Here is a 27547-nt window from a genome sequence, read left to right on the forward strand (position 1 = left end):
AATTAGGGTATGCATTCTTAAAGTAGCTTAACAATTAAAAAAAATAAGATTGTTTCACAAGGAGCATGACCAAATAATTTTAGAAAATTTTAAATAAATTATGAAAGCATATATGTGAAATATCCATATATTTTTTAAATGTTTCCTTTGAATTTGAAACATGGAATAGTTTTGTTCTACTCTGTTTTTAGTATATTTTAAAACGCTGTACTTTCCACCATTAAATAAGTAGCAAGAATTATCAGACTATATAATGTCATGCTTTGACCTTGAAACCATTCGCCATATTCAAAGTCCTGACAGATGACAGTGATAAGCTTACTTATAGAATTTTATGGCAAACTGAAAACCTTTTTCTGCTAGGTAGCTGCCTACTGGAATATTGCTGTTATATTCTTTCCATTATTCTCTTCATTCATGTACTTTCAAATACTTACGATTTTTGTTCTCAAGAATAGGCCAAATCCCTAAGAAGACAAGAGCACATTATCTTTATTTTAATTTTGATTTGTGAGAGAACAGGAGTACCATTTAGAAGAACGTGAAAATTATGAAATTCATCAGCATACACAGTGCAAACCATATGGCAAACTCAGTGCAAACCAGAGGGTTCCTTAAGACCCTACTGTGAACATCACATTGTTTTACTGTGTCCTTCCTTGGTGCGGCCCGACCAACTTGCTTAAAGGAGGTATAATTAGTCATTTGACAATGTCTTTTTTAATTACTGAGTTGAAAATATGTGCATATCTTTTTAATGATGTAATATAGAAATAGATTAGGACATGCGAATAAGTTATGCTGTGCATTACCTTTTGAGTTTTTTTTTTAGTAGATAAGTTAATATTAAAACCAAAAGAAGTTGCTCTTCTAAAAGTATTCAGTTGCTTTCAGGATATAGGAAATTGAGATATATTTCCTAAAGCTGAAATACATCATCTTTCAATGTAGTTTTTCCTTAATCGGGACTGTCCAAGTTTTGGAAAATTTAAGTTATACAGTTCAACTGTTCATAGTAAATATACATTCAGATATAGTGCAGTCAACTTATTGTCTTTTTAATCTAGAGAAAATATAAAATAGAAGGCAAGACCCATATAGCCATAGTTCCCTTTCTTTTATATCCCACTTCATAAATAGCACTTAAAAAGCAGAAACTCTGGTTTCTACAGACATGAAGTCTTAAAACTTTGCCTTATGCAGAACCTCAAAATGCACTTTAAAATTAGAACACAGAAAAAAATGTAGGTGAAGCAGAAAAACACGCATCAATTCTGATCAGCAAATGCTAATTTAAGTCTATTTCCAGCTCTATAATGCAGTCTTAACTTTTTTCATCCCTGGTATCCTACCCACTACCTCCACTTATCCTCCTAGCTAACTACTTAGCCATTTTTAACTGAATCCACTGTTTCTCGAAAAGAGTTCTGCACTCTTTATTCATTGGAATTCCTAGGTCCTATCCAAACTGCAGTATGATTATTTCTGGAATGGGACTGAAATCTACATGATTTTCAGGCTCTTAGATTCAGAATTATTAATCTAATCCATTTATGTCTTTCAGTACAATTGGATAGATTGAATACTTATCAATTATGCCTGTTGAAATTACTATTTTATCACTGCTATTAGATACCTTTTTTTTTTTATTTTTGTCTCCAGGCTCATTGGCAGCACTATGAATTCACTGCTCCTGGAGGCCATTTATTTCCATTTTATAGTACAGGACAGAGGAGAGGGAAAGAGAAGAGAGAGACCTACATATCTGTTTCAAAGGTCCCACCTGCAGTGAAGAGCTGGGGGCTTGAACCCAGATTCTTGTGCCTAGTGCTATATGCACTTAACTGAGTGTGCCACTGCTCCGGGGGCTTCACTGATCCAGGCTGACTTTTTCAGATAAAGAATGAGACAAAAAAGAAAGAAAGAAAGAAAGAAAGAAAGAAAGAAAGAAAGAAAGAAAGAAAGAAAGAAAGGAAGGAAGGAAGGAAGGAAGGAAGGAAAGAGAGAGAGAGAAAGAAAGAAAAAGAAAGAGGGTGAGACAGAGAGACAGAAAGCGAGAGAAAGAAACTACAGTATAGAAGGTTCCTTTGATGTTGTAGAGGTTGAGCTCAAAATTGAGCCATGCTCTTGGCAAAGTAACACACCAAACAAGAGAGCTATCTCACCAGCCCTTCTTCCTCTTACATTCCCCTCCTTCTGTTTAACATGTCCCATAGGTCTCAAGCATGATATCACAGCTGATCAGCCCTCTGTGACCAACTTTTCCATTCTTTATATTTGACAGAGAGACACAGCACCACCTCATCACCTTGCATCACCTTGCAGCTCCCCTGGTATTTCCTGTGGTGCCAGCACTTGAACCCAGAGCCTCACCATGGTAAAACATAGGTTGTACAGGATGACTTCTTTCCTGATCTCATGCCCCCCTTTTTTTCTTACCTTTTCCTACTGTTTTAATTTAATTTAATTTTAATTTGTTAAAGTTAGCTCCTCTCAAATGATTCAGTAGGTTTTAAAACCTTTCCCTATCCAATGGTTCCAGGACTGGGGGAAGTAGAGGCTCTATAGTGGAGATGTGAGGTTCCTGCTGTCTTAGGGTTCAAAAAGACAATGGATAGTTAATGTTATCATCACATTATTTGGTAATTGGGTTAACTTTGAAAAGTCCTTTTGTTAGGGTTTGCTGTACAGTACCCAGTATCTTGTATATAGCTGTGCTATTGGTTGCTTCTGATCTACTTGGTCTAGGCTTTTGAGAGAGTCCACATATCAATTACAAAGCCTATATATTGAAAAGATTCAGTTTGCGTTTTGAAAAACTTCGAGACATACAATTAATTTTCCCCCTCTCGATTAATTAACTAGTGATTTATATGACTACATTTTACTAGGAGTGTACATAAACACCATTCCCACCACTAAAGGACTGTGACCACTTCAGACTGTGTCCAGAGACTTCACGTGTGTAATGACAACCCTTCAGCTTCATTACTCAGGTGAGACCTTTCCTTTCATAGTACACTCTAATTCCACCTCAGGTGGTTCACTTTCTAACAAAGTACCAAAACCTAGATATACACCAGTTTCTGTGAGAGGGAGCATATGTTCACACGTATCCGTAAACTACTGCAAAATATATACCTGAAAGCAGAAGTACACTAGAGTTTGCAGTGAGTACCACCCCCCCAACACTTCCTCTCCACTATTCCAAGCTTTGGGTCCATGATTGCTCAACAATTTGTTTGGCTTCGTATGTTAATTCTCTTTTCAGTCACCAGGTTCCAGATGTCATCAGGATGCCGGCCAGGCTTCCCTGGACTGAAGACCCCACCAATGTGTCCTGGAGCTCTGCTTCCCCAGAGACCCACCCTACTAGGGAAAGAGAGAGGCAGACTGGGAGTATGGACTGACCAGTCAACGCACATGTTCAGCAGGGAAGCAATTACAGAAGCCAGACCTTCTACCTTCTGCAACCCACAACCACCCTGGGTCCATGCTCCCAGAGGGATAGAGAATGGGAAAGCTATCAGGGGAGGGGGTGGGATATGGATATTGGGTGGTGGGAATTGTGTGGAATTGTACCCCTCCTACCCTATGGTTTTGTTAATTAATAATTTCTTAAATAAAAAAATAAAATAAAAAAAAACCTTTCCCATGGAGACCTCTGTTTCCTCCAATGTACATATGTGTATCTTCTCTAGTAAAATCCAACTCTGTGATAGCAGAGATTTCATCAGTCTTGTTCATTTTCATATCTGTGTTATATAGAAGAGGCTCTAGCTGATAGTAGGCATTTTATAAACATCTGCATTCGAGTATGTATTAAGGAGAGATCTTGAGCACTTCTGCAATCATAATCTATCTTTTTATTTGAAATAGATCATCAACAATGGCACATTTCTTTTCTAACTACTTCAGACAGCAATGTGATAGGCATGTTCCCCTAAGCACTCTGAATATTCCAAACCCACTTGTGCTTGAGATGTTCAGAATTAAAAGTAAAGAACTTTATCATCCACTGACTTCCCTTCACCTAAACTTAACACCTAATGCCTGTTTTGCTCTCCATTACACATCATTGGGTGGCATTCCTGGTGCCCTTCATCTCCCTTTTCACATCAGTCTCCTACCATAGAACACAGCTTATGCAATTCACTTCAATAGTGCTAGGGAAACTGCATAATAGTTATGCAAAAAAGATGTTCATATTTGAGGATCCAAGGTCCCAGATTCAATTCCATGTACCACCTTAAGGCAGAGCAGTGCTCTTGAAAATAATAAATAAATAAGTCCAATGGGTAATTGCTTTTACAAAATTCTCAGAATAGGATGCTTCCCCCATGGAAGACATAGTTTACTGATCCATTTCTACTTATTGAGATATATTCAATAATATTTATTGAGTATGCAGTCATTTTAGGGTATCATGCTAGAAAACAGATTTGTAAAAGAAATGTTCTTACGGATTGATATAATGTATGTATGTGTGCATGTATGTATATAATGGGCCTGCAAAATGGACTAGCCTTATTCTACAGATAATGAGAGCTATGAGTAAGAGTGGCTAGAGAACTGCATCTGCCTTTCCCATTATACCACATGCACCCCATTCGAATAGCTTCTTTCTTTTGCCAGTTTCTATAAACCTGTCCTTCCATTTCAGTTGCATCCTCTCCTCAGTTGCGCGGTCAAGACCAATACACCCAGATAAAAAGTTCACAGATGATTTTAGTTTTCTTCTTTTCTGCACCACCCACCTGGTCATCAATTTCACCACAGCCCTGCCTTCCATCTTGGTCTAGACAATCTAGGCTCTTCAACTGTGACAATTCTCAGGCACTTCAAATATAGCTGAAAGACCTCGAATTCACATAAATGTAAGCTTTCGAAACATAGCGAGGCCATATTTTTACAGCTCAAATCCCTTTCCTTCACCTCTTCCTAATTCTCTCATGAAACTATCAATTTATGACTCTGGAAACCCTGGCTAACTCTTTTCACTTTCTCAATGTCAAGTTTCTTATCTTTATCTGTCTGGTGAAAATGCTGCTGAGAGTTTAAAGTGTTTTATTCAGTATTCTCATCCCCCTCCCAACACCCACCCCATGGTGCTCTCAGAGGCACCATTGTTCTCTAATCTGGGAAAATAAGCTCAATTTTGAGGTATCCTTAGCCAAGTCGTTCCCTTAAAGGACTCCAAATTCACCCAAATGCCAATCTCATTTCTCAGTAACAGTTTGTCATATCATCTTAATTGTTTTCACACTGATATCAACCAAGAATTATGTGATTATTTTATTACAGCTAAGGATCTGTGCTGACACCCTAACTCTAAGACAGAATGCAGAAGTGTTTGTTAAATAAATGAGTGAGAACCCTGTTTAAGACATACTTGATATATGATATAGCTAAGGTGAAACACCTTCCCCCCAAAATAGGTTGTGTCAGTTTTATGCCGCTGGGCTTTTTTCTAGGTAGAGGGTATAGCTTAATAAGAAAAACTTCCCCTCTAGTCTCCTAAACTTCAGGGAGCTCTAATTATAATAAATAATCAAGCATTTTTGTTTTGATTTGGGTGAATGATTCTGTGAGAATGGAACATAGTTTATAGCGACCCTGTAAGAGTTTGCTTTTTTACTTTTATGACAGAGAGAGAGAGATAGAGAGAGAGGATAGAGAGGATAGAGACAGGCCTGAGAGACCTAAGCACTACTCTGCTCCAACACACATAATCCCAGGGAACAAGCCTGGGGCATCATGAATGCAAGTACTGTGCTCTACCTCAAGATATCTCTTAATCCTGAAGGATTTTTAAATTTAGATTAATTAAGCTAATTTATTATTATTATTATTATTATTATTATTATTTTGCCTCCAGGGTTATCAATAGGGCTTAGTGCCTGCACTATGAATCCACTGCTCCCAGAAGCCATCTCTTTTTCACTGTTGTTGTTGCTGCTGTTATTGGATAGGACAGAGAGAAATTGAAAGAGGAGGGGAAAACAGAGAGGGGAAGAGAGAGATAGACACCTGCAGATCTGCTTCACTGCTTGCAAAGCAACCACAAGTGGAGAGCTGGGGGCTGGAGCTTTACATTGTGTGTGCTTAACCTAGTGCACTACCACCTGGCCCCCAACTGGTTAATTATTTTACTGCTACTCGTAATGTCATTGGTGATTGGTTCTGCACTACAAATCAGGCATTCCTGGAAGCTACTTTTTCCTTTCTATTTTATCTGATATGCCAGAGAGAAATTGGGAGAGGAAGAGGAGAGAGAGGGAGAGAGAAAACGAGAGACACCTGCAGACCTGCTTCACTGCTACAAAGCTTCCCCCGTAAGTATGACGCAGGGGCTCAAAGCCTTGTCCTGGTACATAGGAGTGTGTGCACTCAACTGAAGAAAATTCCATTATTCCCAAACCGTACAGAATTGAGATATGAGACAAAAGTTGTAAAGAAAAACTTAGAAATTACAGTGTAATAGAAGCATAACGATAAAAGTTACTATTAAGTGTCTCATCGTAAGTAAACAACAAATAGCCGAGTAATGAAAAGATAAAAGTGTCCTGATCTTGGAAGACATTTGAAACCTTCATGAAAGAATACCTAGAATTCTTTAAGGAAGAATTAGTCCTTTATCTTCTGAAAAGGTTAAGATATATATATATATATATATATATATATATATATATATATATATATATATATATATATATATATATGGCAATCACATTCAAATAGATACTATATCCCAATCTCCACATCTAGTTTAAAGTCCTCCTTCTTTATGCTTTTTCTCCTTAAGCTGCATTCTGTTTTTCATTTTGCCATCAGTTGTTTCATATAAAGAATTATTCAACTCAAGTATCTCAAAACCATTAAGGGAACAGTGGTAAGTACTGAATAAAGATGTAACATTACATTCTTTTCTGATTTCCTTACTACCAGTTGCGGAGTTTACGTGGAACTAAGCCCAAATACTGTAAATTACATTCTTGAATTGCTTACTATTTTGAGTCGTTTTGCACATTTCTTTCTCTCTTTCTTCAAAACTGAGTGGGCAGCTCCCTTGACTCCCCACCTTGACCCCCCCCCCCCCCAAGCTGCAGAGTTGTGGATAAACTTGGAATCACCAAAGATATGTTGGACGTGTGGGTGGTTTTATCTCTCCCCACCCCTTTTTTTTCCCAGAGACTGGTAAAATCACACTGGCTCCAGAGCCTCACCCCTTCTGCCCTAGCAGGAGAGGTCATCGGTAGCATGGAGTCAGTGTGGGCTATCTCCCAATCAGAAACAAATAACAGCGACTCCTTTGGGACTCTGAGGAGACCATTACAGACCTTCCAATGAACAGTTACGCTTTGTAGTGTGCCTCCTTGAGAAACAGCTGTTTATCTAACCTTTGAACTGACTGATACATTCATCTAAAGCATAATTTTGTTCTGTCTGAGCTTCTGGGGATGGCATGAATAGCTGGCTTCCTCGCATTCTACCAGTCTCCAAACTAATACTTTTTGTGCCTTTTTTTTCTCTCCAAAAAAGGCATTTTCCCTTTCCTGATTTAATTATGTATGATTTTTTTTTTATATAAGGGCATGCCAGGGCTGGTGTGTAGTTCCCACCCTTTGCTCTGATCACACTACCTGCATCTGTCTACTTCTGATCCTGTTGGTACTGACTGATATTCATCAGAATTCGTAAAGTAACTGCTTCTTTTCACACTAAAGAAAAGACTCAGGGCTGTGCTGAGGTGAGAAGAGGAGGAGAGAAGTGACACTTTTGCACAAGCTCCTGAATTGTAAGATGGTGTGCTTGAAGAATGCAGGGGAGATTCTGCAGGAAATTCCTATCTTCAGTCAGTTGCCATGGAGTCCCATTTTGCAAGCTGGAGGGGGCTTATAGCACACTAAACCTTCTGATTTTGTATTCCTTTATTAAAACGTGATTCTTATCAGTTCAATAGCATGAATGGGAGAGAAAAACATAGCAATTGGGAAGTTGCTTAGACCACATCTGTGTAACTGGAAGAAGATAGCCTTATTCTTCCATGACTTGTGGCAAACACAATTGTCAATCAGAGAGGAAAAAAAAAGCTTGTTACCTGAAATAGTTGAAAGCTAGAAAATGATGAAATCCTATTGTGAAGCACTCAGACAGCTTAGTAATGCCATGGTCTCTAGGAGTTAGGAGTTCAACTGTTTGTCTGCTTTTAAAGCAAGAAAGAAAGCATCACTCTTTACAACTTGGAAGCAACTGATAACCAACTGGGAAGTAAAGAAGAGTCCATGGTCTTCAGTATTGTGGGGTGATGAAAAACTGGAGGAGGAGACAAGGGAGATTTCAAGCGCCTGCCATGTTTAAATCTCCACTCTCCCCTAATGAACTGGAATCACAACTCCCTCTCACCTGTATTCTCTCAAAATGAGAGTAACTAATATCCATTCACTTATAGATGACTGTTGTGTCTATTGAAAGAGGGAATATATGTAAACAAAAAAACTGACATAAGATAAAGCCTTATTTTTATTCTTTGATAGTGCAGATAGAAATTGAGAGGAAAGAGAGCAAGAGACAAAGAGACAGCTGCAGACAAGTTTCATTACTTGTGAAGCTTTCCCCCTATAGGCTGGGACTGGTAGATTGAACCCAGGTCCTTTAGCATGATGTGTGCCTCTCCCAGGCCACTGCCCTGCCCCTCAGGGAAAATCTTAATAGAATATTGTCTGGTAGATACGAACTTTCATATACCCATTTTGATGAAGGCATTACCTATTTCTAGAACTCTGTTGCTTCACCTAGAACCCTGCATAAACTGAAGGAACTAGACCACATCAAATTTACTTCTTACAACAAATTGCCACAATTACAATGAATTTTTGTGTTTACATATATACTAATTTTTTAAAATATTTATTTATAAGAGAGAAGAAGGAGGAGGAGGGGGAGGGGAAAGAGGAAGAGAAGGAGAAAAAAGGAGAAAACTAGAGAATTACTGGTACATGTGATATTGGGGGTCAGATCCAAGACCTCATCATGCTCAAGGGTTCAATGTTTTATTCACAGGGCCATCTCTCAAGCTGCTGTACTAGTTCATTGTTTATAATCATAACTACCAGTATTTATATTGTATTTATTATAGTACATTTTATTATACTTAGTGCATTTTCTTTTATTTTCATTTACAAGTAGTCTTAGAGATGGGTATCATTGTATTTACATTTTTCTTATGAGAAAGTTAAGGTTAGAAAGTTTGAGTTGCTCAAATTTAAGGAATAATTAATTGTAAGCAGGTTGAGAACTATTACAACAGGATGATAGAGACCTTAGTACAGAATGGAACTCCATTCTGAATACACCCTGGACAGCTGGGGTTGGACAATCAAGGAGCAGGGTGTAGTCATTGGAAAATTACTAAACAGATACATGGGAGGGGAGGCAGGTTCCAGCTAAACAGACCTAGCAGGCCCTTTTCTGAACACAGGCCAGGTGATCAGACAACACCTGGGCCATGGTGGAGGATGAGAACCTGATCAGATATCAAAGGGGATCAAATATTGATGGAGGAGGAGTGATGATTCTGGTTAAACGGACTTAGCATGGTTTTTGCTAGACTGTGATTTACAAGGAAGTAGACCAATGGACCTAAGAAGGTTCAGAAACCTGACTAATGTTTGGCCAGGCAAAGAATCATTGTCAATTATGAAAATGCCTGTTCTGTTTCATTTTTTGTGAAACTCATTACATATATTTTTAAATTTAAAGTACATATTAATGTAAAAAATAAAGAAACTGGCATTTTCATTTTATTAAAAATAAGTCAAAGATAGACAGAGAAAGTAAGAGACACTGAGTCTAGAAATGCTACCTAATTTTTAAGTCTGGGAGTTTTACACCTATGCAATAGTAGATGAGGCCAGAAATTCACTACCCTGTTACTTAACTAAAATAGATCAAACACATCTTTAGAGTTATTCATCTCATATAGTTTATAATATGCCTGCAAATATAAGAATTTGAGATGGCTCAATAACATGAAAATAGCCTTTGACATTAATAACGTCCTTAGTAATAAAAAATATAAAGACACGTCTGATATACAACTTCACCTTACATATTCAGAAAATGGAATGTAAAGTTATATAAAAGAAAGAAAAAGGGGCTGGGCGGTAGCTCAACGGGTTGGGTTGGGTTAAGTGCACATGGCGCAAAGCTCAAGGATTTGCACAGGGATCCTGGCTCCAGCTGGCTTCCCACCTGCAGGGGGTAGCTTCACAAGTGATGAAGCAGGTCTGGAGGTATCTATCTTCCTCTCCCCCTCTCTGTCTTCCCCTCTTCTCTCCATTTCTCTCTGTCCTATCCAACAAAAATTACAGCAATGGCAACAACAACAATAACAGCAATGGTAAACAAACAACAAGGGCAACAAAAGGGAAACAATGGCCTCCAGGAGCAGTGGATTCAAAGTGTAGGCACTGAGCCCCAGAAATAACCCTGGAGGTAGAAGAAGAAGAAGAAGAAGAAGAAGAAGAAGAAGAAGAAGAAGAAGAAGAAGAAGAAGAAGAAGAAGAAGAAGAAGAAGAAGAAGAAGAAGGAGAAGAAGGAGAAGAAGAAGAAGTTGAGGAGGAGGAGGAGGAGGAGGAGGAGCAGAAGCAGGAGGAGGAGGAGGAGGAGGAGGAGGAGGAGCAGAAGTAGGAGGAGGAGGAAGAAGAAGAAGAAAAAGAAGAAGGAGAAGGAGAAGGAGAAGGAGAAGAAGAAAACAAAACAAAGAAAGGGGGGAAAAATGGTCTCTGTCTACAGTTAACACGGGACCAGTTTTGGTAGTGAAGCTCTGGAAGATCCAAATCAAGTCAATATTTAGGAAACCTACTCTCTTTCTGAAAAGATGGTATGTGCTAACATACAGTAATGAGCAAGTTCCTATCACTGCCTTCTAGAAGAAGATGCTCTGATCACATAGGAACTGATGAAGGTATGATTGTTTGTGGATTTATTTATTTATTTATTACTGAAACTAGGCTTATCATGGTTCTCAGTGCCTGCAAGAGGAATCCACTGCACACAGTGGTAATTTTTTTCTTTATTTTATTTTTTTTGATAAAGACAGAAATGGAGAGGGGAGTGGGAGATAGATCAACAGACAGGCTGGTCACACTACTTCACTGCTAGTGAACTTCACCCCTGCAGGTGGGAACTGAGGTCTTGAACCCAAGTCCTTTCATGTGGTAATGTGTGCAATCTACTGGCTGCGCTACCACCTGGCCTCATGATTTTGGGTTTTCTAAGGTGATGTACATAGACATATATACCCACTTTGGTTTTATGTAGCTGTCAGGAAAATTGCTTTTTCCTTTTTTAAAATGTTTTATTTTTATTTTTTTATTATCTTTATTTACTTACTGGATAGACACAGCCAGAAATTGAGAGGAAAGGGAGTGACAGAGAAAGAGAGAGAGAGAGAGAGAAATAGGGAGGGAGAGAGAAAGAAATAGGGAGGGAGAGAGAGAGAGGCACCTGCAGCACTGCTTCACCACTTGTGAAGCATTCCCCCTGCAGATGGGAAAGCTGGTTAGGTGTGCTCAACCAGGTGCACCACCACCCCCACGGCCTCGCCTCCAGACTTGCTTTCTCTTCTGATCTGTTCTTGCTATGCTGTTTATCCTCATCCACAGATTGATAACATGTGTCAAACTTGTAGTAACAAGCTTGTTTATTCTAAAATGCAGTGTATTGCTGATTCCACACTTTAATAGATGCCAGTTTGGCTTAAGAAAACAATTCTCACAGAATTCAGAGGGAACTTGTGAGTTGTGTGGTATGGTTTGTAAATGTAAGGAATGGATCAGAAATGTCAGACAGAGAGCCTTGGCATGCTTGTAAATGCTACTCATTTCCTTCTCTGGGTGGGGTTGGGAAGGAAGCCCTGATGATAGGTAGTTAAATGGATAGACAGAACGACAGACCCAAAGATAGGGAAAGCACATGTAGAGAAATGCTAGTGAATTCTAGGTAATCCTCATAGGATGTTCCTTATACAACACTTGCAACTTTTCTTAAAACTTGAAATGTTTCAAACAGAAGTTGCTTTAGGAAGTAAAATAAAAAACTTTATATTTGCCTTAAACTTGAATCACAACTAGTATATATATATATAAAACAATAATACCATTATTTTCTCCAGGGAGCTTTTGCTCTAGTATTTTATGGATTCTCAGTGTGTTAGTTCTTGACCTAATTGTCATTGTATTTTTAAAACCAGTAATCTGTCTTACTTAAAGCTTTATGGTTTGGCATTTTGCCTTTAAAGTTCTACTTTTACTTTGGTCTTGCCAGGTGCACATTGGTTTACATATGTCCTAATTGGGGCTCAGAGGAGACTTCAATTGATAAATCCATCTCTTATAGAGCTGGAAAAATAGGACTTGTTGCCTTAAAATAAATTGGCACTCAAATACTATCTAGCATATACATTGAAGTGTGTGTATATATAAAATACATGTATATATATAACATACAGTACTAATACACATATCATATAGCGCCTGTTTGCATTGACTGTGACACTAGACATGTTCATTTTCTGAGCAGTTATTACGTTCATCATTCTGAGATAAACTTACGTGTGATATAAATTTGTTTTTTATTTATTTACTTTCCCTTTTGTTGCCCTTGTTTTTTATTGTTGTTGTAATTACTGTTACTGATGTTATCGTTGTTAGATAGACCAGAGAGAAATGTAAAGAGGAAGAGAAGACAGAGAGGTGGAGAGAAAGATAGACACCTGCAGACCTGCTTTAACGCCTGTGAAGTGACTCCCCTGCAGGTGAGGAGCCAGGAGCTCAAACCCGGATCCTTAGGCTGGTCATTGTGCTTCGCGCCATGTGCCTTTAATCTGCTGTGCTACCACCCAACTCCAGTCTGTTATGTTTTTATTGCCACCGTGGTTAATGTTGGAGCTCAGTGCCAGTACTATGAATCTGCTGCTCCTGGTAACCATTTTTCTTCTTCTTCCGTTGTTTGGTTTGATAGAGAAATTGAGAGGGGGAGGTGGAGACAGAAAGGGAGAGAGAAAGATAAACACCTGCTTCACCACTAGTGAAGCTTTGCCACTGTATGTGGGGTGCAGGAGCTGGAACCTGGATCCTGGAAAATGGTAATGTGTGTGCTCAGCTGGGTGTGTCACCCAGTCCCCCGTGTGGTGTAAAGTTGTATTTCATCACCTGATATATACCATAGCATGGTTTCCAACTTTTTAAAGGCAGCTTATTTCTGCCTAGTACTTTTTCTTTTTCTTTCTTTCTTTCTTTCTTTCTTTCTTTCTTTCTTTCTTTCTTTCTTTCTTTCTTTCTTTCTTTTTTTTGCCTCCAGGGCTATTGCTAGGGCTCAGTGAAGGCACTATGAATCCACTGACCCTGGCAGCCATTTTTTTCCATTTTATTGGATAGGACAGATAGAAATTCAGAGGGGAGGGGGGGAAAGGGAGAGAGAAAGAGAAAAACTTGCAGCACTGTTTTACCACTCATAAAGCTTTCCTTCTTCAGGTGGGCACCACAGGCTTGAACCCAGACCTTTGCACATCCTATGTAACATGTATGCTCTACCAAGTGTGCCATTGCCCAGCCCCACATCCATATATAGAATTTATTATTCTTTTTCTGTTACTGTCCTCCTGAGCGAAGCATATAGAGTTGAATATATTATTACTATTATTATTATTATTATTTTAGTTTTTAAACTAAACAGAATTTTGAGTTGGAGAGCAGACATCCAAATTAGTTTTTCCTTGGAGTTCATTAAGTGATTACTAGTGAAAGGGATGCAAAGCATTCCTACAGGTGATGCTGTGAGAAACCAAGGTCATGTGAAGAAAACTGGAGAATAAGAAAGCACCAAAGCAAAAGATACTGGAAAGGAGCATAGGGAGTAAGGTGGGAACAGGGGAGGCTATCAGGTCCTATACAGGGTAATGGACCTAATTTGGTAGTGAGAGTGTTTTTTAGATACCTATCTTGGTGAGATGAGAAATTGTACCCATATGCCAACAATTGTACTGTAAGCAATTAACTTCATAGTTAAAGACAAAGAAAAAGGGGGTGGAGGTAGATAGCATAATGGTTATGCAAAGAGACTCTCATCTCTGAGGCTCCGAAGTCCCAGGTTCAATCCCCAGCACCACCATAAACCAGAGCTGAGCAGTGCTCTGGTAAAAAGAAAGAAAGAAGAGAGAGAGAAAGAAAAAGGGAAGGAGGGAAGAAGGAAGGAAGGAAAGAAGGAAGGAAGGAAGGAAGGAAGGAAGGAAGGAAGGAAGGAAGGAAGGAAGGAAATAAAAAAAAAAGAAGGGAGGGAGGGCAGGAGAGAGAGGTGGAACATAGAGCACACTGTTCCAGGCAAATGGGTGGCCCAGTATGTCCCAATTATAGCACAGGGACTGGTGACAAACCACCCAACCAAGTTCTTTGTGAATTCCTGTGCAAAATTATGTGCTTTATTCCACTAAGACTTTGGATTATTTATTACATGAAAAAATTATCTGGGCTACTTTAAAGAAAAATAAACTTTATAAAGAGTTAAAATAAGTATTAGCTTATTGAGACCCACTCATTTACTTCACTCAAAACTACAATGAATAAAGATGGCAGCATGGAAACATATCTGTTGTGCAGTAATATTGATTTGGATTTCTGTTAAGTGACAACTGAAGACACATCTAATTACACATCTCATGACAAGGCCTCTGGAATTTTTAGAATATCAATTCTGTTTATTGGATTCAGTTTGAGCCTCTCTGTTCCAGACAGTTTGGTTTGGAAGACGTTCAGAGAAGAGCAATCCCCACTTGGATCCACACCTCCCCCCAATTAAGAAATAAAAATTAATGAAAAAAGAAAGCAGAGTGTCAACAACAGTCTACCCCACACACGAAACCACAGCACTTGAAGAAGGAAAGTCTGGCCAGAGATAAAAGCCCAGGCATGTAGCTAATGGCATGAAAATAGACCTCAGGCCAGCAACTGCTAACTACAGGAAAGGTATGATCTGGGGCTAGAAATATTTGAAAGTCATCTTGTAAGCACAAGAGAAAAACCTTTCATACACTGTTGTTCATAAGGATATATATGTAGTCATTTGTTGTTTTCCCAAGGCCAAAAGAGCAAAATTGGAGCAAAGACTATGGATTTTTGAGAGCAGCTGATCACACTGGTAGTTGGAGGAAAGGTTTATACATACCAATAAACTCTCCAGCTCCTCTCCAATTTCCAACTTAGGGAAACTTTTCCATGGGCATCAGCCTCCCACAGTCTTGCCTACCTCCATGCTTTTCCTGCTAAGGAAATTGCCTCCATGTGACCTTAAAACATTTAGCTCCCTCCTTTCAGATTGCACAGAACATTTCAGACTACGACCACCCTAAACTGACCTCTGCTTGTATTTCAACACAGCCAGAGACCCAGGAAGGTAGTGTGCAAAGGAGCTATCCACTTCCTTCAGGTTTGACTCTTCACCTCTTTCTGCAACCTCTGCAAGGATTCAAAAATAGATCTGCTGAATTATGGCCACTTCTTAAGAACCCAGGGACTATAGCCAATTTGGGTTTTAAATAGCATTTTCTCTCTCTCTCTGTGACTCTGTGACAAGGTTCAGTGTGGAGGTGTTTATTGTGGCTTTCACTGGAATTAACACCTGGGAACAAGGACAGGAAGGCAGATAGATCATTGGGGAAGTTTGCAGCCATGACAATGTTAGTCCAGTGGTTCTAAGCTAGGGGCACTGGATAATGCTGGAGACATTCTGGTCATTTAGGTGAAGTGTTATGAGAGATTGCTACTGGCATCTAGTGGAGAGAGGACAGGAAAAAACGCCAAACTTAAGAAACTCTGACTTTAGTTGAATCCTCAAGAGGTATTATAGAACTCAGATGGTTAATCATAGTTGTCCCAGGTGGGATCTAAGTCACTGATACTTTCAAATGCCACTACCATCAGAAAGTGAGTATGGGTAAGCAGACCCAGAAAAGCCTGACAGCTCAAAGTTGTCCACAGTCTGCATTTCTGGAAACTGGGTTGGCTACCTTTTTCATAGAAGAGATATCAGAGCAGTACTGTCTTGAATCTCTGCTATAACTACAAACAAGGCCACTTATCTGTGTTGTTGAGGATAAAGAGAAAAAAACCTGCACATATCTGAATGGTTAATTTCTATTGAAGTGTAGCTAACTGCATGACCTACTAGTGAGTTCTCACTGGTGTCTCCAGTGTTCTCGCTGCTCCATCTGGCCTCATGAATCCTTAGGCCAACTACTCTAAAATTTGATGACTCAAAGTATCGGTAAGCCCTCAGTAGGATTTTCATCTTAGGAGTGAGATTCATGCACCAGGTGTGGACATGAAAATGCTCCTGAAATGTGGAAATACTGTAAGTCAATATTAAATTAATAATAGATGTGCATTCAGATTTTTTTAAATATTTATTTTATTTATTTATTCCCTTTTGTTGCCCTTGTTGTCTTATTGTTGTAGTTATTATTGTTGTTGTTGTCGTTGTTGGATAGGACAGAGAGAAATGGAGAGAGGAGGGGAAGACAGAGAGGAGGAGAGAAAGACAGACACCTGCAGACCTGCTTCACCGCCTGTGAAGCAACGCCCCTGCAGGTGGGAAGCCGGGGTTCGAACCGGGATCCTTACGCCGGTCCTTGTGCTTTGCACCACCTGCGCTTAACCCGCTGCGCTACAGCCCGACTCCCCATTCAGATTTTTTAAGAATTAAAAAATTTTCATCTCTAGCCAATTCAGTGCTAAATCAGGTGAAAACGCTCAATATTCACTTTATATATTCAAAAGCAAAATGTAGTCTTTTCTGATGTTTCAGAACATAGTTAAGGAGTGAAAGGGACCCTAGGGTTGCTCTACTCCAGTTTTTGATGCAATCCATACACAAATTCCTGTCTCCATAATACTTATAACCAATTATAGGATCATTACTTATTAATTTATCCCAATTTAAGACATATTTTTATATTAAGATTAAAAGTTTCTGTCTATATTTCCATCTCACTATTAACAATTATGTTCGATGAACAGTTATTTTTTTTAGCAGTTACTTTCTATACGACCAGTACTGAGATCTATTTTGTTGCCAAACAGATTACTTTTATTATACCAATAAAATATTTTCCAAACTAAATATCCTATTTTCCCATCAACCTCCAAGCTCTATAAACAGTGAACTGATTCTGTTCATATCTGATTCTCATGAACACTTAAGATAATGTGTTTGTATTTTTTCAGGATTCTTTCCTCTCTTTACTGGACAATTTGCCTTACTAACAATATCTAGAAAATGACCCAAAGTAATCTTTTCTGATGAAGCAAATCATAGATTTTATAATCCAAATTTGACAAAAAATTTCTTGTATATAACTTTATTATAATTCATTGCTTGACTATTTTTAAAATAAAAAGTAGTTGCTGTTTATGTTTATTTTTATAATATCCATATCAAGGAAATAATGTTTGAAAATAGCAACCACATAGTCTGGATAAATAATGAGAATTTTGTTTTTCTCATTATTTTCATTAGAGCAGTTTTTAAATTGGCCTTGAATATGTGTTATTTTTCTAATATATTAAGTGGCTGAAGTCCAAACTACACATATGATATTTGAATATAATGAGGTTTTTCTTTCTGGAATGTAGTCCCTGTTATAAAAATATGAATGATAGTAGTAATGGATAGAATATGTTAATAATTACTCATAATTATTAATTCTAAGTTTAATAATTAACATTAAATTGCCAAGCGAAACAGTTGGTCATGTATAATCTCCATATTGTGAAATGACTTTCCATAATATGCCCAGAGGTAGTTAATGAGTGCCCATTTGGGGTCTCTACTCATTTATGCTTATGCTTATTAGTGTGTAATAATTAATAAAACCATTGGTGATAAGAAAATAGAAAATATAAATATTTCTTTTTATGTAAACACCTGATGTGAACATTGTATTTGGAAAAATGATTCACATGTCTCATCTTTTAGGAAGCCAAGTTTAGGATATCTATTTCTGTCTCCAACATCAACTTTTACAGAATGAACTCAGGACTCTCATTTTCCAGTAGAAGAAATAAGTACGTTTCACCCCTCTGATTTTAAGAGAGTCCAACAGTGATGCTTTATTGCCAGAGAGAAACATTTTTTCTGCCATTGTCTAGGTTTTATGAATTTTGTATCTCTCTTGCTCTTCTACCTGCAGGGAGTAGAACTAATATTCATTTATAGTACAAAAAATTCAGAAATGGGATAGATGTAAGGAGTTTGTGTCACATGGGAGAGGCCAGCTGCTGCAGTTAACAACCTCAAATTTTAGTAAACACATCTAAGGTTAATATCTGATGAAGAAACTGTCAGAATGAAGGTTTGTTGTAGGGAAGGAGGTGTCTGCTATAGCCCTTGGGGCTTTTACTTATCAGTTCTCTCAGTAGCCAGAGTGATCTTTACAGATTGTATATGATATGTCATTGCAGTCTTGTTCAAAATTCCTTAAATTCTTACCAATACTTTTAGAGTAAGAATACTCTATTATTCAGCCATAGTCTACCAGACCTTGTGTGACCTGAACCCTGCACACCTATCCAGACTCCTCATGTAAACTTCCCCTCTGGATTACTCTGCTAGTGTCACAACAAAATTTATAATGTTTTATTTTGTTTATTTATTTTCCTTTTTGTTGCCATTCAACAATGGCAACATTTTATCATTATTGTGGTTATTATTATTATTATTGCTATTGATATCATTGTTGCCAGATATGTCAGAGAGAAATGGAGAAAGGAGGGGAAGACAGAGAGGGGGAGAGACAGATAGACACCTGCAGACCTGCTTCACCGCTTGTGAATTACTCCCCTGGAGGTGGGGAGCCAGGGCTCCTTAGGCCAGAATAGAACAACATTTATAACAGTCTTAAGTACCTTTCTAAGTTTATGAATAAAACTGCAAATTTGGAGGTCCAGGTGGTGGTGTATCTATCTGGTTAAGCACAAACATTACAGTGTGCAAGGACCTGGGTTCAAGTCCGTGATCAAAGCTTCAGGAGTGATGAAGCAGGGCTGCAGGTGTCTCTCTCTTTCTCTATCTTCCTCTCCCTTCTCAGTTTCTCTCTGTCTCTATTCAATAATAAATAAATACAATATATTCCTTTAAAAAATAAATAAAAATTCAAATTTTAATTAGAATCTATTATTGCTATTGAATTTTGAACTGAATCAAGCAGTCTTCAAATATTCACTTTTGGGGCATATTTTTAAATTTATACTTGCAATGTATCCCGATATTAACTAGTAGGTAACCACTATTAGCTATTAAATATACAATAATTAATATATTACTTTAGCATTAGTTTAACTTTCTTCAGTAAATTTGTAGGGAAAAACCCATATTGTTAAGGTCTTTGTAACATTAAACACAAATGTTACCTTTATAGGATACTGTTTATAAAATTAGGCACCTAAATATTTTTAAATAAATATATATATATATATAATATTTACACGAACTTGTGTCTCACCCTGTAATAGTCTGTGTATTGTTCCAATTTTTGTATATGTACTGCTGGAGCAAGCACTAATTTATCCTACACAAACACGATGCTTTACAACATAATTAGTGTTAGATGATATTTGTACTAACATTTGAAAATAATAAAGTTTTCTTGACTGTCTTTTGTAAGTGATTAATATCTTCTTTTTCTGTGTAGACATAAAAAGTTTTTTCTATATTTCCACACATCAGTGCTAATAAGCTATAATGATTTTAATTAATGAATCAAGGATTAGGGCTTTCATTTGTTGCATAACCTGAAAATAATTTTAAAAAGTTCCTCTACTTTCACCTTTTTTCTTTCTTTCTTTCTTTCTTTCTTTCTTTCTTTCTTTCTTTCTTTCTTTCTTTCTTTCTTTCTTTCTATGTCTATTTGATAGCACAGAGAGAGATTGAGAGGGGAGAGAGAAATAGAGACACCTGCAGCCCTGTTTCACTACTTGTGAAGCGTCTCTCCTGCAGGTGGGGTCTTCTTGTTATAACTGAATTATTCTTACCACTTTAACTTTGAGGTGATGTGTGATATTCTTTGTAATTAACTCTCTGGCATAATAAACCTAAGTTCTGTCTCTTTCTTGGACTGTTTTATTATACTAAATTATATGCATACTGAAAATAAAAAGAATTTCTTGCCTTAATCTTCTTGCCTGTATTGAAGTTGACTTTTTATGGTTCCTCTACAGATGAAATAAACATTTCCTCCAGATCCCCTTTAATTGCTGCCTGCTCAGTTCAATTCAATGGTAGGAAGCCCAGTTACCCACATACTTGCCTCTAAATTCAGTGATGTGACCCTTACTGGCTGTGAATTCGTCAATTAATTATAATTAGACATACTTCTATCATTAGAGTTGCCTTCAGGATGAGTTTGGCCCCGTGGTTCACTGCTTCTAAATATTTTTCTAATAATTTTCTAATTTCATATCATCAGTTTAAATACTTTTTCTGCTGTTTTCATGCTTAAAAGGGTAATACTGAGGTTTAAGTTTACATGTTTTCATGACTAAGGTCATTACTAATGGTCTTCATCTACCCATTGACTACTAATTCTTATAGACTCTGGCACATCTCACTATCTTTAGAGAACATGTATTATATCCTCACTATATTGTAAGTTCTACTGAGTTCTAATTATTTATACCTTATTAGAACCTGTTGGTTGAACTCTCTTTGCCCTTTGAGCCCCTAAAAGATAACAGGTAGTCCATTCTGAATGAGGGAATCTGACCTCCAGAGTCCATATCTTACCCTTAAGATATGTGCCCTTTATTTTGTAGTAAAAGTATACTCCTCTTTTGGGCATTTCTGTCTAGCATTTGGTCAGCCTCTGTGGCTTCAGATAGAACTACCACCTTCAAGCATCCTTCCTTAGTTTCTGTGGACCAATAGACTGACTTCTGAGCTGCCACCCACTATGGTGGCATGCTTTCATGGGAATATTCTGCTTTCACCCATCAGACTTATTGATCACACCTCTGGTGCATTCTTTTCTGGTGCCTCTGTCAGTTCCCTGCCCTTTTAAAGCCCAGCACACACATCACTTTGTATATAAAGTATGAGTGAGCTCACTTTTTATTACTGTCTTAGGTTACCTGATAACAGACAGTAACTGAAACAGAAGGAGAGGAAATGGTATTATTGGAAGAGGAAGAAACTGATATGGTGCTTAGTCAGAGCGGATGGAAATTCAAAAAAGAAAATAACAGAGTAGTTACTGCTAAGAGGAGGAAGGTGTACAAATTATTATTCAACTTGCCAGTCCAACATCTCTCCAAAAGAGTTAAATAGCAGATGAAGTAAACATCATTTTCATGCCATTTTATGGTTTTCACACATTAGTTAATTATAATTTGCCAAATTGAAAAGGGATTTATTTTGCTCAATCTGTATTTCTTCAACTCACTCTGCTTGGCCCAACAAAGCATGTGAAATAATAATACCCCCCTTGGTTGGTCAAAAAGTGTTTCATTGTTCTTTAAATACTCATACAATACAGTGCGAAAGAATATATGGGGGGCTGGTGGTAGTGCACCTGGTTAAGCACAATAGTGCCATGCGCAAGAACCTGGGTTCTACTCCCTCCTCCTCTCTCAATTTCTAGCAAATAAAATAGAAGGCAAGCTCAGTGGTAATGCTGGACTATGTACCTATATATGGTGAAATAACTCATTGGATAACTGCTGTGCCATGTATACAACCCATGTTTTAGCACAGCTGTCACCACCATGTAGAAAGCTTTGTTGCTATGGTCTCTTTCACTTTCTCTCAGCCTCTCTTCCTTCTGTCTCTATTTGAAAATATGTATTTTTAAATTTTTTTACAAGAGTATACCACTTGGGTTAGAGTGTCGAACCTACTAGGTAAGTCCAATACCAAGCCAAGATTGATGAGGGAGAAAAGCGGAAGGAGATCAAGATAAAGGGCATCATGGCCCAATTCACTTTAGTGATGGCAGCTCCTTCAGCACAACCATGAATGGATGTAAATGACTGCTTACAAAATAAACTTTCTTGGCAAGCAGGACTTTCTTGAAAGGCTTGTAAGAAGTCACAGGCCATGAAAGATGAGAGGAGGGAAAAATCTACCTGTTCCATTTCTTCTAGTCTTCCATTTCCCGTTGGCCAAATCCACCCTCTGGAGAGTTAACTGCATCATTTTTTCCAACTGTGTCCTTTAGTCTCTTCTCTGGCAACTAAGTACTATGTTGCCTGTCAGGACAGTCCATGTAATTGTACAAATAGGTAAGAACTTCAACATGGATAACATGGTTGAAGCTGAGAGCAAAAATAGGCCATCCAGTGGGGAAAGGAGTAGAAATCCACAATGTCTTTGTCCCCCATCCTGTCCATATGGGCTACTCATATCCATTGGCACCTAACACATTAGCTTACTGGAGAAGTCACTACAAGTTGGGTCTACAGACCCATAGTATAACTTCAGCCTAGAACTACATTTATCATTTTATCTTCATTCATGTTCTGACTGGTGAACCATGGCAGCATTTCAAATCTCTGGGTATCAGTGCCATCTAGAGCCCCATACCTAACATACTTTTAAAAAAATCTTCATAATCCTATTAGCCAGAAAATAATTATCTTAGCAAATAGTTCTGTGACTTTTTAGAGGAGAAAAGAGAGAGATATTTAACATATTTACTTACTGTGGATTTTCAGGGGCCTCACTCAACTTAGCTTCCCCTTTCAAAAATAAATCTTGGTTATCCAGCACACCTTAGGTTTGGAGACTGGATAGAAGCATGACTTTCCATTGCAATGGCTTTCATTAGCCATGTACTATTGTGTCTTGATTTTCTCTCCCAATGATATAAAACATTTAATACCCTCTTCCATTGTCTGTCTGTTTCACCTCCATGAAACTATCACAATCTGTTGACTGACACCATTTTTGCAGGTCAAGAGCCTGTTTATCTTCCTGGCCTTCCTATTCATATAAGATATTAAATCTGATTTGTTGTTGCTACTTCTATTATGTCCTTCCAGAATCTCACTGTAACTAGAAAGAATAGATGCTAGGGCAGTAGCTAAATTCCCTACTAGAAAAAAAAAATTCCATTCTACAGAGAACATTTGCAACCAACAACCCTGGTGCCCGGCCCATTTCCAATAGTATATTACTTATTTCCCTAGTAATCAGAGGAGACTTCATCTATTTAGAGGAATTTAATTGTTTGAGGACTTCTTGAACAATACATTAAAAATGACTCTACACACTCCTATATCAAAACTTTCCAATCACATTTAACTTTTGCCAAGGAATTCCTTAGTTTAGTCCTGCCCATCCTAGAATGCAAAATTCTAGAGTAAAAATATCAAATTATTAGGCCTGACTCCTATATTCCTTTCTGAAATAAGAAATCCTGATTTATGAGATCCTGAATCTACCTAGTCTTATATTCTGCCTCCTCCTTCTTCTTCTAGCGTTTGCCCTTCTTCCGTAGCCAGTCAACAGCATCAGGTTGAGCCTGATGTCAAGTTTCGAGACCTCCTTTGAATCTGGAGAGGTGGCAGTCGTTAACTATGTGGGTCATAGTCTGTCTGGAGCCGCAGGGGCAGTTCGGGTCGTCTCAGGCTCCCCAGCCTCCTATTCCAGTTCAACAATCTCGAGATCCAGGTACATACTAGTTTTCTATGGATGAAGGTACTTTCTGAGTATAGTTTTTTACTTTCAGGAATATAGCTCCCTCCCACCCTCTATTTGAGGCTGTGCTAACACTTATTTCTGGTTATGGGCAGTAGGTGACCTTTGATGGTTGAGGACAGGAGTATGTCTTAAGAGGATCTTACTCTAAGACACCTGCCTCATGTTAGGTCATTATATAGGGAGCAGGTGAGAGACAAGTATGTTTGATGACAGAAAGCATACTTAAAATTGTGGGGTTCCATACTATCAGCTCCACCCCTTAGTTGTCTCATGCCAGACCTCAGCACCCCACTCTTTCACACTCAGTTCTAACTTCATCATAGAAAAACTATCCAGGTGACATGTTTCCTATGTTTGGGCTTTCTAAACATATATTAACATGGAAATATCTCCCCCTGACTCACTTAACCTAATAGTTAAGGAAGGTCTCAACCATTGCCATCAATAATTTCTCCAAATTGCATTCTTGCAAATAGCATGGTTCTTTAATTATTCAGTTCCTTTCCCATGTCCTGCTCCTGAACACATAATTAACTGCAGGTGGATGCTTTTGTAATTATGATTACGCCTATCATTAATTCCAGTAGTTGTTGTTTTCAAGGAACTAACTAACCTAACTCCAAAGTCCCACACTTAAGGCACCAACTGTGTTGTTCTTGGTTCTCTAGAAAACTGAGCCTGGGACAAGGAAATTTATTACGATAGTCAAGCACAGAGCACTGAAAGTGAGGCTGAATAAAATCTAACATTCTTAGGAAAGGCCATAAGGGTAACTGGAGAGGGATTACAAATGTTATAAACAACCCCCCTTTTGTTTGAAAAACTAGTAGTACAATTCCAAAACATATAGTCATTTTGAATACATTTTCTGTGTTCATTATCATCTTATGATCCAAATCCATAGTTATATTTGGAGTGTATTATTTTTACTGTCATGTTTATACAGCATGATAAAAGTCCTGGGAGTCGGGCGGTAGCACACCGAGTTAAGCGCACGTGTCATAAAGTGCAAGGGCTGGTTTAAGGATCCCGGTTTGAGCCCCAGGCTCCCCACCTGCAGGGGAGCTGCTTCAAAGGCGGTGAAGCGGGTCTGCAGGTGTCTGTCTTTCTCTCCCCCTCTCTGTCTTCCCTTCTTCTCTCCATTTCTCTCTGTCCTAACAATGAAACAACAATAACTACAACAACAATGAAAAACAACAAGGACAACAAAGGGATAAGTATTAAAAAAAAAAAAAAAAGAAAAAACTCCTAATTTACAAATAAATGCAGCAGTGAGGAGATATATTGGGGTAAATTATATCTAATCCTGAAACAGATATACTGTCTTCTAGCTCATGTGGATTAGAAGCAGGAGCAGAGGCAGTCAGGGGGTGCACAGCAAGTTAAGTGCAAGTGGCGGGAAGTGCAAGGACCTGCAAAAGGATCCCAGTTTGAGCTCCAGGCTCCCCACCTGTAGGAGACTGGCTTCACAGGCGGTGAAGCAGGTCCGGTGTCTTTCTCTCCCCCTCACTGTCTTCCCCGCCTCTCTCCATTTCTCTCTGTCCTATGGAACAATGATGACATCAATAACAGTAACTACAACAACAATAAAAAAAAAAAAACCAAGGGCAACAAAAGGGAAAATTAAAAAAAGAAAGAAAGAAAGAAAGGAAGAGGAGCACTGCAAGTGCCTATAATAATGAAGACGTTTTATGAGGAGTCCGGCGGTAGCGCAGCGGGTTAAGTGCAGGTGGCGCAGAGCGCAAGGATCGGAGGAAGGATTCCAGTACGAGCCCCTGGCTCCCCACCTACAGGGGAGCCACTTCACAAGCGGTGAAGCAGATCTGCAGGTGTCTTTCTCTCCCCCTCTCTGTCTTCCCCTCCTCTCTCCATTTCTCTCTGTCCTATCCAACAACAATGACATCAATAACAACAATAAAACCACAAAGGCAACAAAAGGCATTAAATAAATATATTTTTAAAAAGACATTTTATGGACTGGAGAGGTCCTTCAGTCACAGAAGACCTGCCTCCTATACTTTGAGTTTATCTCCTGAGACCACATACACTGGACCAATACATTTATATCTGCTTCATTAAATAAATAAATGATTAAAATAATTCATTAGGGTCAGAGAGATAGTCCACCAAGTAGAGCACGTGTCTTGCTATGCACACAGCCTTTAGGAAACTTGCCTCAAGTAAGGTCCATCTTTTCCTTATGTAAACTCATGTAGCCTATTCCATACCATTCCATTTATTGCACATTTTGTCCCTCACTGGAAGACCAGAGATGACATTTTACATCTACTCTTGTGCCTAAGGCAATAATTAGTATGTGAAATGTTTTAATAAGTAGATGCAAAGAACAGGCAGTTTTCTTCTCCAATGCCTTGGGCTTCTGAATATTGCTGTGTGCCTTTCTTAGAAGTAATTCTCCAGAGGACTAGGTGGTGGCACACCCAGTTGAGTGCATGCATTACTGTGCACAAGGAGCTCCCATCCCCATCTGCAGGAGGGAAGATTCTGAGTGGTAAAACATTGCTGCATGCCTCAGAGACACACACTCTCTCTCCCTCCCTCCCTCCTATTGCTACCAGTTATCACTGGAGCTCAGCACTAGCACTATGAATAAAAAATTTTCCTTCCCCCTTCTATTTTTTATTTGATAGGACAGAAGGAAATTGAGAGTGGAGAGTGAGAGACAGAGTTACACTTGCAGCACTGCTTCACTGCTTGTGACGCTTTCCTTCTTTCTGCAGGTACAGAATGCGGCTTGAATCCTGGTTCTTGTACAAAGTAGCATGTACACTATACCAAGGGAGTACCACCCAGATCCCTTTCTCACTCCCTCAATTTCTCTCTGTCCTATCAAATAAAATAAATAATAAGTAAATATTTAAAAAAGAAAGGATTCTCCAGACCATCCTCCAGGCAGCCTGGGTTCTTAATACTCTGTGCTTTCTGTCAAAAATTATCTGAAGAGAAAAAATGAAACTTAATTTTAATAAAATATAAATAAGCTAAAAAAGTTTCAGGCTAACAGACTACATAAAACCATAGATTTCTTCATTTAAAAGTTATTACTATTTCAAATAAGTTGAAAAATACAATAAAGGATGCAAAAATTAAAAGAAAAAATTAGTTTGGGGAATAGCGCCATATATTGGTTTGCTTCAGACTGTGTGTGAATGTATATGGAGAAGTTAGTTTTTCCCTAAACTGAAAAATTAGAATGTTTCATGATATTAATGGAAAGAGTATCCTAGAAAGAATAAAGGGAGGCCTGGATAAATTAAAGATTTTATCTTCAGCCAAACTGGAGTAATTGGCTAAATTAACTTGTCTTAAAGAGACACATACTGAGCCATTGCAAAATAAAGAAAAGATAAAAGGAAATTAGAGATGTAACATGGCACATAAACAGCAATAGTTAGAGAGGGGAGACCCAGATTCCCATGTGGAAAAGAGAGAAGGTTTCCACATATGTAAATGACTAAGCAAGCCAGTTCATTATGTGAGCTTCTTCTTTCTGTTGACCTATGGGCACAGATCTTTCATTTGAAATCTCTTCCAATCCTATTGGGAAAAGATAATGATTTAATATTTTAAATATTTATTTCAACAGCTGGTAGAGTACCCGCTGTGCATGCCTGAATCTCCAAGCTTTTCCCTGAGACACGTTTATCAGAGTGGTGCTCTGACTTCTCTCTTTCCCTCATGTAGAAGAACTCTGTCAAATATGAGATAAAAATAAATAATTTGAAAAAATATATATATATAAATAAAATGAGATAGACAGAGACCAGAGCACTGC

The 27547-nt window shown here is 38.3% G+C and overlaps 1 long non-coding RNA gene across 2 annotated transcripts in view; it reads left to right on the top strand.

The window, feature by feature from the left end:
• LOC132538923 (uncharacterized) overlaps nt 1–3736 on the top strand; it is an 839470-nt gene extending 835734 nt beyond the window's left edge. For both annotated transcript variants that reach the window (XR_009550243.1, XR_009550244.1), the window contains exon 3: nt 3272–3736. This is a non-coding gene — a long non-coding RNA (uncharacterized LOC132538923). The remainder of the gene's footprint in view (nt 1–3271) is intronic.
• Nucleotides 3737–27547: the final 23811 nt, after the last annotated feature.

Source organism: Erinaceus europaeus, chromosome 6 (genome assembly GCF_950295315.1).
Source record: "Erinaceus europaeus chromosome 6, mEriEur2.1, whole genome shotgun sequence".
NCBI lineage: Eukaryota > Metazoa > Chordata > Mammalia > Eulipotyphla > Erinaceidae > Erinaceus > Erinaceus europaeus.